This window comes from Chrysochloris asiatica, unplaced genomic scaffold (assembly GCF_000296735.1).
Source record: "Chrysochloris asiatica unplaced genomic scaffold, ChrAsi1.0 scaffold00468, whole genome shotgun sequence".
Taxonomy (NCBI): domain Eukaryota; kingdom Metazoa; phylum Chordata; class Mammalia; order Afrosoricida; family Chrysochloridae; genus Chrysochloris; species Chrysochloris asiatica.
The window spans coordinates 471624-483518 of NW_006408986.1; the positions used below are offsets into that span (position 1 = coordinate 471624).

The 11895-nt window shown below is 35.6% G+C and overlaps 1 pseudogene; it reads left to right on the forward strand.

The window, feature by feature from the left end:
* Positions 1-9679: 9679 nt before the first annotated feature.
* On the forward strand, positions 9680-10860 carry LOC102818624 (annotated as a pseudogene).
* The last annotated feature ends 1035 nt before the right edge of the window (positions 10861-11895 follow it).

The window sequence follows — 11895 nt, forward strand, 5'->3', positions numbered from 1 at the left end:
CAGGGCAAAATAAGGTAACAATTCCTATTAGTACAGTGATTCCTGACATGAGAGCAAAGACACATGGCACGTTTAAGGGCCAGGCACCGCAGTGATTTGCCTAGCTTCTGAAAACTTTAACAGGCAATAAAACCTACGATGGTTGATGGACGATTGCAAAATCAGTAACATCTATTATCTCCCCATTCTCCATACAAATTATTTTTATATGCTGATCTTGTATCCAGCTACATTTTTTAATCTGTTAATCAGTTCCAGTAATTTTCTTCCTGAGTTTTAAAGTCTTAAAAATATAGGATCATATCATTTGCACATAGAATTTTATTTTTTTCTTAGCTAATTTGGATGCCAACACTCCCTTTCTTGTCTAAGCTCTGTTTAAAACTACCAGTACAATATTGAAGAGTAGTGGTGATTAAGAACATCCTTGTCTGGTTCCTGTTTACAATGGGAATACTTTCAGTTTCACTTCATAAAGAATGATGTTGGCTGTTGGTTTTGTATATTGTTGTTGTTAAATGATGTTGAGTCAATTCTTACACATAGTGATCCTGTATATATTTTCAATGGAATGGCTAGTTGTTTTGAACTGTCAAGCTTGCATTTAACAGTCTGGTGCTTATCATACAGTGCCACATGAGGTTTTTCCTATCTGCCCTTTATTATGTTGAAAGATTTCCTTTCTATTCCTAATTTGTTGATTGTCTTCAAGTTTTCTGCTTCGATCTTTGTAAGTTTTGGTAGGTTTTGTATAGTGAAATTTGTTCATTTCTTCTGGAGTACAATTCTTTGTAGTTTTCTGTTATTATCCTTTTTATCTCTGTTAGTTCAGTTGTGACATCACCCATAAAATTTCTTATTCATGTTAGTCACATCTACTTCTTTTCTTTTGTTAATTTAACAGTGGTTTGTTGGTTTTATTAATCCTTTCAAAGAACCAACTTCTTGTATTGTTGACTCTATTGTTTATCTGTTTCATTTATTTCTAGTTCAATCTTGGTTTTTTCTTTTCTCCTGGTGACTAGAGGCTTACTTTATTGTTTATTGTAACTATTTAAGACATTGGAAAAAAGGTGTTGATTTTGATTCTTTCTTCTGTTTGAATGTGTGTGCTTATTGCTATATATTGTCCTTCTGAACACCACTTTTGTAGGTTTGGTATGTTGTGCTTTCATTTTCATTTGATTCAATTTCAGTTTTTATTTGTTCTATTACCAAGTAGCTTTTAAGAAGGATGTTATACAATTCCTATGTTTTGTTTTTCTCCTTGGTCTTTCTATTTTTGAGTTCTAATTTTATAACATTGTGAGTTGAGACAATGCTTTGCAGCATTTTGGTGTTTTAAAATTTATTGAGGTTTGCTTCTGGCTTAACATATGGTCTATTCTGGAGACTGTTACATGTTCACTAGAAAAGAATGCATATTGTGCAACTATTGGTTTGAGTGCTCTGTATATGTATATGAGATCAAATTGTTTGATTGTGTTGTTTAGTTCTTCTATGCCTTTGTTGTCTTTCTTTCTAGTTTTTTGGCCTTACCTTGAAAGAAGAATATTAAAATGTCCTACTAATATCAAGGAACTCTGGTATCATAGTGTTTACAAATTGGGCTACAAATCTTAAGGTAAGCAGTCTGAAACTACCAGCTGTTCTGCGGGAGAAAGATGAAGCTTTCTGCTCCCGTAAAGATTTACAGCCTCAGAAACACTGTACAGGGTTACTATGAGTTGGAACCGACTCCACGCATATAACCACCACCACCACTAATATCAAAGAGTTGTCTGCTTCTTGAACATACTTCTCTTATACACTATGTTGCTCATTCCCTCTTGTCTATGATAGAACTTACTATTATAAATATTGATATAGCAATTATATATCTCTTGCAATGTATTATACGTGATTGTCTTAAATTAGTATGGGATTTGATAGTCTGATGATGTTACATACATTTTCCAATGTAGCCTTTATAACAAAATTTTCAGTCTTAATTTCATAAATTTGCACTTATATCTAAACCATAAACTTCCCAAACAATCCTTATGAATACCATGAAAGTTTAACAATATAATATAAGATGATATCCATACCTGTAATTCTTGTATTCTAATGCTATAATGTGGAGTCCAGGCATGGTACTGTAGATTAATGACTTGGAGTGCAATGCCATTTCAACCACAAGTTCAGTAGTTAAAGCTCACCAGTCATTCACGCCATACAGAGTCACTATGGATAAGAACTGACTTAATGACAGTTAATAACAACAATGATGTTATGATGAAGAAATTGTTGTTTTAATTAATTGTTGTTGCTGTTGTTAGATGCCATCAAATCAATGTCAACTCATCGTTATACACAGTGAATGAAATACTGCCCAGTCGTGGGCCAACCTCACAATTATCACGATTGAGCAAATTGATGCTGCCACTTTGCCAGTCCATCTTTCTGGTGTTCTTCCTATTTTTCTCTGACCCTCCACCTTACCAAACATGGTATCCTTTTCCAGTGACTGGTCCCTCCTGACAAGATTTCCGAAGTATGAGAGATGAATTCTTACCATTTTGGTCTCCAAGGAGCACTCTGGCAGCACTTCTTCCAACACAGATCTGTTGGTTCTTTTGGCAGCTCATGATACTTTCAATATTCTTCTCTAATACCATAACTCAGATGCACCATTTTTCTAGGATCTTGCTTATTGTTTGTCCAACTTTCGCATGCATATGAGGTTATTGAAAATGCCATGGCTTGGGTCAAGCACACCTTAATCTTCAAGCTGACAGCTTTGCTCTTCAACACTTTTAAAAGGTCTTGTGCAGCAGATCTGCCTGATGCAATATATTGTTTTATTTCTTGACTGTTGTTTCCATGAGTGTTGATGGCTGATCCAAGAAAAATGAAATCTTTGACAACTTCAAATATTCTCCTTTTTAAGAATGTTGTTTATTGGTCCAGTGATGAGGATTTTTTTTTTTTTTTTTTTTTTTACTTTTGTGAGCTGCAACCCATTCTAAAGACTTGGGTCTTTGATCTTCATCGATAAGTATTTAAAGTCTTCACATTCTGCAAGCAAGGTTGTGTCAACTGCATATTAAAGTCTTCCTCCAATCCTGATGCCACGTTATTCTTCATATAACTCAGTTTCTCACATTATTTGCTCAGCATACAGGTTGAATAACTATGGTGAAAGAATACAATCTGGTCACACACCTTTCCTAATTTTAAATTATTCAGTGTTCCCGTGTTCTATTTGAACAACTGCCTCTTGGTCAATGCATAGGTTCCTCATGAGCACAATTAACTGCTCTAGAATATTCATATTTTGTGTTCATATCTTGCTATGATCCACACAATCAAAAGACTTTGTGTAGTCATTAAATTGTAGGTAAATATTTTTCTGATGTTCTCTGCTTTCAGTCAAGATCCATCTGACCTCAGCAATGATATCCCTTTTTCCACATCCTCTTCTGAAGCTAGCTTGAACTTCTGGAAGTTTCTTACCAATGTATGGCTGCAGCCACTTCTATATTACCTTTAGTAAAACTTTACTCGCATGGTATATTAAAGACATTGTCAGCATTTCTACATTCTGTTGGGTCACCTATCTTTGGAATGGACACAGATATAGATCTCTTCCAATCAGTTGGCCAAATAGTTGTCTTCTTAATTTCTTAACATAGATGGCTGAGTGCCTCCAGTGCTGCTTGACTTTGTTGAAATATGTCAATTTGTATTCCATCAATTGCTGGTGCCTTGTTTTATGCCAAATCCTTCAATCCACCTTGTACTTCTTCCTTCAGTATCATTGGTTTTTGATCATATGATAATTATCATATTAATTCTTTGCACTACATATAATTTATGTGCACTTCTGTCTTTCTTCATTTACTACTTTAAAAGCATCACTTGATTAAAAAATTCATCAAGCCAATTCTGATAATATCAGCCCATAAAGTCTGAAATGCTGATGGTATCTTAATAATAGAGGATTATCTTAAAACAACCACATTCAATGTCACTGTTAAGTAACTGAAGTATATTTATTGCTGCATCTTTTTTTTTAATCTAAAATTCAGTGGCCTTTGGTAATTTAAATTTGGTCACGCTAACAATAGTAAAAATTAAAACTTAAAGAACCAATATTATGTGTCAAGACATACTGTTTTATACTTTTCCAAATTTGAATCAAACAAAAAAAGTATTATTTTATTGTTCTGTTTAGTGATTACTTATCTCCAAAAGTTGTATTAACTTATCTGTAAATATGTCATACTGTGGTACTTTATATGCTGCTGTGCTTCTAGAAGCTATACTACCAGTATTTAAAATGTCAGCAGGATTATCCATGTTGCAGTGAAGATTCCAAATTAATACATACCAGGAAGAAGGTCCTAGTACTTTACTCATCCAAATTTTTTACAATGAAAATCTTATAATTAGCTGCATAATATTGTCTGACATAGTATTAGAAATTGAGCCCCTTATAAGGTGGAAGGCACTCACAATATGATGGGAAAATACTGTCTCCTTAATGTAGAATTAACTTTCATGTCAGGGACAGAGTAAAGTTTTCACAGCCTTCATTTGCTGATGTGGTATGACTAAAATGGGAAGAAACAGCAGCAAACACCCACTTATAATGGATACATAAAATATATCAATTTCTAGGAAATTTAGAAATAAAATTAAATTAATATGAAATGAATAAATGAAATGGAATGCATACGTTCAATATCCTATACATTATTGTTATAAAGTGTTGTTGAGTCAGTTCTCAACCCATAGCAACTTGTGTAGGGTTTTCAAGGAGTGGCTGGTGAATTTGAACCACCAACATTGTAGTTCAAACTGATCTTACAGTCTAGTGCTTTCTCCCACCGCACAACACCAGGACTCCATCCCAGGCATTAGCGAGCTAAAATAGACTGGCATTGGCCATTTTGAGTCAGCAAATCATATATTTACTCTGCCAGAAATACACTGAAGAGAAATGGAGTTATTATTTATCATCAAAAAGAACATTTCAATACTTCCAGTTCCAGGCTTCATCCAGGGGAGCCAGTCTAGTAAAGGAGGTCTGTGGGACCATCAGTGTAGAAGAGCAGAGAGTGGGACCCCACCCAGAGAGGCAGTGATGCCTGAGATGGAGGCAGAGACGATGACATGGAGAGATGGAGCGGCTGGGGACTTGAAATCCAGAGAGCGAAAGGGGCTGTGTGCTGACATCCGGAGCGGGGGGTGGGGGGGGCGGCAGGCTTTCAGGGTATACCCTTTCATTGGTGTTGGTTAATGATGCATGGATGGGATTGTAACTATGGCAATGAAATGATATATGATAGAATGAATGTAAGACTAATGTTTTCCATTGTAAACTATCACATAATTCACAATAAAACATTTATTTAAAAAAAAATAACATTTCAAGATCTATTTTGAAGCACAACTCTTTCAGTGATGGGATAGTATGCACACACCTATTATGAATACAAGTTAATATGACTTATTCAAATGTACACATTATTTTCAAATTTAAACTAATGCCAAAGGTAAATATATTAAAGAGTTTACTGTTTTCTACAATCTTAAATTATCAAACATATGATAATGTGCATTGATAATTATTGGGAATTGGAATGCAAAAGCTGGAAATGAAGAGTAAGGAAAAGATGGTCTCGGTGATAGAAACCATGCTAGAGATTGCATAACAGAAATTTGTAAGTTCAATGACCTATTTATCACAATTTTTTTTTAAACAAATGCATATTTAAAACAAAATAAATGGTGACTATACACAAGACCTCTTTAAGGTGTTGAAGAATAAAGAAGCAAGTTTGAGGATAAGGTGTGTCTGATACAAGCTACGGTATTTTCAATAACCTCATATGCATGTGAAAGTTGAATAATATATAAGGAAGATCAAACTAGAATTGATGCATTTGAGAATATTATAATTATCATGGGATGCCAAAAGAGCAGACAGATCTGTGTTGGAAGAAGTGCAGCCAGAATGCTCATTGGAAGCCAGGATGGCCAGATTTTGTCTCTCATACTTCAGACATGTTATCAGGAGGGATCAGTATTAGGAGAAAGACATCATACTTGGTAAAGTGGAGGGTCAGAGAAAAAGAGGAAAACCCTCAACACTATGGATTAGCACAGTGGCAGCATCAGTGAACTCAGGCTTAGCAACAATTGGGAGGTTGGAGCAGGACTGGGCATTGTTTCACTCTGTTGTGCATAAGGTCATTATGAGTCAGTGCTGACTAGATGGCACTTAAAACAAAAATCTACAATCAACACCCATGGAAACAGCAGTCAATAAATGAAATAATGTATGTCATTGAGCAACTCTGCAGCAAGGGACCTCTTTAAAGTATTAAAGAGTATAGATTTAACTTTGAGGGTTATTTTCAGTTGTTTTATAAGCTTGTAAAAGCTGAACAGTAAATTAGAAAGATGGGTGAAAAATTGATACATTTGAATTATTGTGTTGGTGAAAAATATTGAATATACCATGGAGCCCCAAACAAATCTGTCTTGAAAAATTAGTATAACCAGAATTCTCCTTAAAAGCAAGGATGGTGCGACCTCTCACATATTTGGGACATGTTAGAAGAGTCTAGTCCTCAGATAAGGACCTTTTGTTTGGTAAATTAGAGGGTAAGAAAAAAAAAGAGAAAGACTGTCAAAGAGGTGGATTGACTCAGTAACTGCAAAATGATTTCAAACTAATGTGATAAGGTATAGAACTAGGCAGCATTTCATTCTACTGTAAATAGATTTACTGTGTAAATTAATCTCTCTAAGGATCCTTCAAAGTTATTATAACTTAAACTGTGAAAGCCCACCATTTTTGGTGAAGTGAACTCTAAATTTCATTGCATGTCTTCAAATTATAACTAAATTCTAAATTCTATTAATGTGAGTAAATATAGTAACAAACCCCATACATTTGCAATGTATAATTCACCCAGGCATTTGGAGCACAGAACTTCAGGTAGCTGGTATTTTGTAATGTTTGAGTAACATTTAAAATATTATTTTTCAGTTCACAAATTGCAGAAGCATTGCTCAACACTCACTATTTTTAACACCTGGTATTTACTTTACAATGAGATTTCTCATTTTAAAATAGTGCAGAATATCAGACTTTTGTTTAATGTCTCGTAATTAGTTAAGTACTCTTGTAAAACACAGCAGTGTTGTATGTTCTCAATATGGTGTTGGATAAGAACTGTACTTACAAGTTCAGTTTGAACTGCAAAGTCAGTGGTTTAAATTCACCAACCACTCCTTGGAAATCTTATAGAGGGTTACTATGAGTTAGAATCGACTCAATGGTGTTTAACAACAACAGCAACAACATTCTCTTAATTTATAGTTTCAAATCATGTAGCATAGGAACTCTGATGGCGTAGTGGTTACCAATCGGGCTGCGAATCTCAGCGTCACCAGTTCGAAACTACCAGCTATTCTGCAGGAGAAAGATGAGGTGTTCTGTTCCCATAAAGATTTACGGCCTCGGAAACCCTGTACAGGGTCACTATGAGTCGGAACCGACTCCATGACACATAACAACAACAACAACCATGTAGCATAGTGGTTACCAGTTGTTAAGCTGCTAATTTCACAGTCGGCAGTTCAAAACTACCAGCTGTTCCTCAGGAAATATGTTGTTCAAGATAACAGGATTTTAGTGTTATAAAGAATAATTGAGAAGTTTTGACATTAAGAAAATGAGTAAGAGAATTTGAACCGTTCAAAATAGACTATTCTTTCTTATAGTTATGATAGTGGTGGCTGTGTGCTATATGGGGTCGGTTCCTTCAGCCTTGGTCATAAGTAACTACAATGAGAAGAATACCATTCCTTTGTCATACTGGACTTGTAGGTTTTGGAGGAAATAAAAAATCATGTGTATGTCACTGAGAGTCTTAGCTTGTTCATTACTTCAACATAGCCTTTTGCTTCTGGAATACTATTGCTTATTAAGTGCTTATAATCCAAACTGTATATATGTAGTATTGGTTTAAGGACATAAGACAAGCCATAAAGATAGCAAACTTCAAGCAAGGGTGATCTATTTTGTGGATCATCCATATTTGGTAAAATGTTGCCTATAATAGCTTTAAAGTTAGCTCATGTACCAAATAATCATTAAACAACTGGTCAGTTTCCCATACTGTGGAGGCTTGAGTGTTGCTGTGATGCTGGAAGCTATGCCACCAGTATTTTAAAGTCCAGCAAAGTCATCCATGATGGACAGGTTTCAGCTGAGCTTCCAGAATAAGACAGACTAAGAAGACAGAAAGGCAGTGTACTTATGAAAGTTTAGCCACTGAAAAAATTATGAATAGCAGTGGAACAGTGTCACACAGTATCAGAAACATGAGGAAAAACATCAAAATATTACAAAAAACTGTGTCGGAAGTGGAGCCCCTCAAGTTGTTAAACACTTAAATTATAACTGGGAAAAAGCTGCTGCCTCAGAATAGAGAATGATCCTGATGATATGAATAGAGTAAAGCTTTTGAGACCTTCATTTGCTGATGGGGCACAACTGAAAATGGGAAGAAACCGATAAGAACATCCATTAATAATTGGAACATTGATGTATGAATTATTGACCTAGAAAAATTGAAAGCTGTCAAAAATAAAATGGAATGCATGAAGATCAATATTTTAGGTATTTGTGAGATTAAATGGACTGATATTGACCATTTTAAATCTGAAAATCACATGGTTTACTATGTCAGGAATGCCAGTTTGAAGAGGTATGTCATTGCAGTTATCATTACAAAGAACATTTCAAGATCTTATAACGTATAATATTGTCTGTGATAGGACAATATCCATATGCCTAAAGGGAAGGCAAGTTAATAGCATTAATTATTCAAATTCACCAACCACTAAAGCCAGTGATAATGAAATTAAATAATTCTAGCAACTTCTTCAATCTGAACTAGATAAAACATTCAATCAAGATGTATTGTTAATTACTGGTGGTTAGAATGCAAAGGTTGGAAACAAAAAAGAAGGAACCATAGTTGGAAAATATGGCGTTGGAGACAGAAATGATACTGTAGATTATATGATAAAATTTGGAAAGACCAATGTCTTTTGCATTGCAAATACCTTTTTTATGGGTTAAGGCACTGTACTGCAAAGTCATTTTGAACTGCATCACTTCCTTGGAAACCCTATAAAGGTTGTTATGAGTCACAACAAACTTGATAACTCTTAATAGCAACAACAGCAAAAACAATGCACAAAGAAGTAACAATACGGAATATACAGAAATCAAATTAACTATATCTGTGGAAAAGCTCCATATCATCAGCCAAAACAAGGCCAGGGACATACTGGAACAGATCATCAATTGTTCATATGAAAGTTCAGGCTGCAGCTGAAGAGAATTAAAACAAACCCCTTGAGCATATCCCACTTTAAATAGCAGATCATCTCAATAGCAGATTTGATGCATTAAAAATAGAAAAGTTTTGGAATGATATAAAAAGCATCATAAAGGAAGAAAGCAAAAGATCATTAAAAAGGCAAGATAGAACTTTCCAGAACGCTTTGTGAGAGGTGGAGGAGTGGGAGCTCCCTGAACTGCACACAGAGAGACGCACTCCTTCCCGCTCCCCAACACCAGCCTTGACCCGCTCAATGACTGTAGAAAATGGTGAAAGAAACCACTTACTATGGAGTCAAACCCAGTGCCACCCAGGAAGAGTTGAAAAAAGCTTACAGGAAATTGGCTTTGAAGTACCATCCTGATAAGAATCCTAATGAAGGCGAGAAATTTAAACAGATTTCTCAAGCTTATGAAGTGCTCTCTGATGCAAAGGAAAGAGAATTATATGACAAAGGAGGAGAACAGACCATCAAAGAGGGTGGAGCAGGTAATGGTTTTGGTTCTCCCATGGACATCTTTGATATGTTTTTTGGAGGTTGTGGAAGGATGCAGAGAGAAAGGAGAGGGAAAAACATTGTTCACCAACTCTCAGTAACAATAGAAGATTCATATAATGGTGCAACAAGAAAACTAGCTCTGCCAATGAATGTGATTTGTGACAAATGTGAAGGCCAAGGTGGTAAGAAAGGAGCAGTAGAATGCTGTCCTAATTGCCGAGGAACTGGGATGCAAATACGAATTCATCAGATAGGACCTGTAATCGTTCAGCAAATTCAGTCTGTGTGCATGGAGTGCCAGGGCCATGGGGAACGCATCAGCCCTAACGATAGATGTAAAAGTTGCAATGGAAGGAAGATAGTTCAAGAGAAGAAGATTCTAGAAGTTCATATTGACAAAGGCATGAAAGATGGCCAGAAGAAAACATTCCATGGTGAAGGAGACCAAGAGCCAGGACTGGAGCAAGGTGATATAATTATTGTTTTAGATCAAAAAGACCATGCTGTTTTTATTAGACGGGGCGAAGACCTTTTCATGTGTATGGACGTACAGCTGGTTGAAGCATTGTGTGGCTTCCAAAAGCCAATATCCACTCTTGACAATCAAACCATTGTCATCACCTCTCATCCAGGTCAGATTGTCAAGCATGAAGATATCAAATGTGTGCTAAATGAAGGTATACCAATTTATCATAGACCTTATAAGAAGGTCTAATCATCAAATTTAAGGTAAACTTTCCTGAGAATGGTTTTTGGTCTCCTGATAAACTGTCTTTGCTGGAAAAACTCCTCCCTGAGAGAAAGGAAGTAGAAGAGACTGACGACATGGATCAGGTAGAACTGGTGGACTTTGATCCTAACCAGGAAACACAGCGCCATTACAAGGGAGAAGCATATGAGGGTGATGACCATCACCCCAGAGGTGGGGTCCCGTGCCAGACCTCTTAATTTGGGGGGCAGTGAATAGCACTCACTGCTGGCATTTTATATCCAGTAATGAGTAAGTGAAGGACTGTAATGTTAATATGCTCACTACTTGCTTTTGTTTTTGTTTTAACTCTCAACTATAGTAGTGTTTTAACGTTAAATGAAGAATAAAATCAAATATAAAAGCTCTGACGTTGCCCAGTATGTATGATGATTTCAGTGTGCAAGATGAAGTTTAATATTTGTAAAGATTACTCTTGGTTTAAAAGGAAAAATAAATCCCCCCTAGTGTTTGTTTGACTATGCCTTGTAATTGTTTGCAGCTGTGCACATGGACTGTCTTAGACTGAAATGCTAGGAATATGTACTGACTTCAGTGTATGACCCTTCATTGTTAAGCTATGAAATTAAAATTGTATTTAACTGGCAACCAGAAGAAAATTGTAGTTTGTAGAGAAGTATTGGTTTGTGTAGTTATTTGTGTTAACATCAGAGTCCTTGTGATACTTTGGTGATTATTCTATTGCCTCACCTGTTAGTCAATGGAGGCACAGTGAAGTGGCCTGTGGTAACAGTGATGGCAATTTTTAAATCCACATATATAAATATGTTGATCAGTCCTGTGTTCTGTTTTTAAATGCATTCTCTTTGGACCATAATAAGCCCCAGAAGGGCCTTTGGGAGCTGGGTTACGTAGAAGTCAAAGTGAAGACTTTGACATTTCCGTTGGAGAAGTAATGTGCATGTATGAGACAGGAAGGTGTTCCTTAGATATATTACAGGTTCATTTTAAACCATTTCACTTATCTTCTGAAGTAACTGTAATGGTGGTAGTATTGCAAATTATGATGAATAGCTTTCATTGTATGTATTAAAGTCACCATATGTTCACATGCTTAAATCTGGTTATCAGAATTTAGGCAATTCTTGAAATGTATGATTGTTTCCTTAATACACTGATTACAAAGCAAAAAAGAACAAGTAAAGATAGAAAAAAAAAAAAAAAAAAAGTAACATTAGAGGATACTATGAAACATAGAGCATAGAAATGCTAAA